Here is a 2692-nt window from a genome sequence, read left to right on the forward strand (position 1 = left end):
CAAGAATAGTAATAACAAGGTAATATGAAGGTCAAAGAAAGGAGCAGGTGGATTATCAAACCCTCAGCAGATCTCATCTACATTTCATGAATAACAGATCGGTTAACACCTTCCAAAATTAAGAGGAAATTTTACAGCATGAAAATCACACTGTTATCAAACTGAATAACATATACAAGTGCCAATAAAGCCTATTTATTAATCTTCGTCTGATAAGAAAAATCTCCTCAATACTCGGCAAAGCCATTGATAATATCAATCCCTTGAGCCATTACAAACAACTATCAGGAATTGTACACATTTTGAGCAAAAATGGTTAAAAGACCTTTCAAACATTCGCTGTTAATATTTTGTAAAGAGTTTAAATTGGAATAGGCGATAGACAAGTTTCCTTTCCTAATATCAAATGGCTTCATCATGGTGGACCATTTTGTTAAAGGAGAATGAAACCTTTTAGAACAAGCTTGTGTGAGAACAGAAAAATCAAAGAAACAGATTAATGAAAGTTTGAGAAATATCAGACAAAAGTTGAGAAGGTTATGAGCATTTGAATATTGCGATCAGTAGTGCTATGGAGATCCTCATATTGGTAATGCGACAAAGATGTGTGATGTCACCACGGAAATATTTTTTTTTATTTCCGTGGATGTCACTTGTGAACAACTCTCCCAATTAATTTAATATATATTTCATTGAAATTGCCTCTTTTATCACATCTATCAGTAGATCATAATGTTCTTTCTATGGGAGGACATGTAAAACAGATTATTAAAGAATACATCATGGATAAAGAGTTTGTATGACCATAAAAAAGCTAAAAGAGACATTTTGGGGGTATTTTATAGTCCCATCAAAGGGAAAGTTGTTCACATGTAACATCACACATCCTTGTCGCATTGCCAATGGGAGGATCTCCATAGCATCAGGGATTGCACTATTCAAATGCTCATAACTTTCTCATTGTTTGTCCGATTTTTATCAAACCTTTGTTGATCTGTTTCCTTGATTTTTCTAATCATTCCAAATGTTTCATTACCTTTAAAGATTAAACTCTATCGGCAGGAACGGAGTGACGTCACATCCGCTTATTTTTCATGAACAAAATTATAATAAATTTTAATTCTCAATGCTTTCGGTTGAAGCCGTTGGTATGATTACAACTACGTATTATCACATAAGTTCTGTTAATGATTATTTACAAAATAAATCTACACTGTTAAAAATAATTCAAACAATACTGTTTACTGTGAATCGCACAATTATTGTTTAAGCTTTCAAACACTTGTTCAAAATGTTTAAATAACTAGCGTGGAAGCGTCGTGGTGTAGCGGTTCTGACTCTCGCCTTGTAATCAGACGGTCGTGTGTTCGAATCCCAACATGGCCTAGCGTCCTTTGGCAAGGCGTTAATCCACACTTTGCCACTCTCCACCCAGGTGTTAAATGGGTACCCGGTAGGATGTGAAAGCCTATATGTAGTATGCCTAGCAATTGAGTCTTGGAACTCTTGTTGGAATGCTCCCCAGGGAGTGGAGAAGGTGCATACATTGTATACATTGTATGTAATAATATGTCTGTAAAGCGCTTAGAGACGTCGTTCCGATGTGTTAAGCGCTATATAAATGCGGAATATTATTATTATTATTAAACAACTACTGTGTCATTCACATAGTAAACAGCGTTGTTTATATTATTTTAACAGTGTAAAATTATTTTGTAAATAATCATTAATAGAACTTATGTGATAATACGTAGTTTTAATCATACCATTGGCTTCAACCGAAATGCAATGTTGGAATAGTCAGAACAACCTGAATTAAAACATAAATGAGCATAATATCTAAAAAAAAAATATTACTGCACATTTTTTGTACCTGCATTTTTAAAAATTTAGATTCAGGAAAATACAATAAAACAGTATCAATATGTATAGAGTATATATAACACTATTGCGCATGTCATTCCGATTAGGAATTAATAAGGTCAGTTTTAGGGGAAGAACAAATACTTAACATTTTACTTATTTTCAATCTAAATTCTATGTTTTTAACCGTTAGACAATACGCTTTGATGAAATTGCAATTTGCGTCATCAAATTTTGTTACGGAGTTTGAGGTTATTACATGGAGCTCCATGTTAGTGTTCTTTAATCAATTGTACGGTGTTTGTTATGGTCAGTAGGCCCTTATTTGTTTTGTAAACTTGAATAAAAGTTATATGTATATAAAATGATTGCCAAATCATGAATGGTATTTTAATAACAATTGATCCTGCTACCATTTAACGTTTAAAGATTGAACAAGATTAAAATAAATTCAATATCATGGCACATTGATAAGCTACATATTCATTTAATTTAGTTGCCTTATAGGCACCCCAGCGAAGATACCACTGACATCATACTTGTTCGTCAAACTTATAAAGAGATCAAACGAGTATTCCGCCAACCAGAATCGAGCAGTCACTACTCACGATTTCTGAAATGTAAAACCCTCCCCCTCTATTACATTCCGCCGAACAGGCAACAAGACGGAGAAAATAGGAGATTAAGGCAGGAAATGCCCAAAGCACGTCACACAGAGCCCCATGACGTGAGACTAGGTACGGTATTATAGCGTGTCTATTGAACAGTTTTTTATGATCACGTGACACGCAGTTGAAGACAGTAAGCGATCACTCTGGACTATAAAACA

Source organism: Lytechinus variegatus, chromosome 3 (genome assembly GCF_018143015.1).
Source record: "Lytechinus variegatus isolate NC3 chromosome 3, Lvar_3.0, whole genome shotgun sequence".
Taxonomy (NCBI): domain Eukaryota; kingdom Metazoa; phylum Echinodermata; class Echinoidea; order Temnopleuroida; family Toxopneustidae; genus Lytechinus; species Lytechinus variegatus.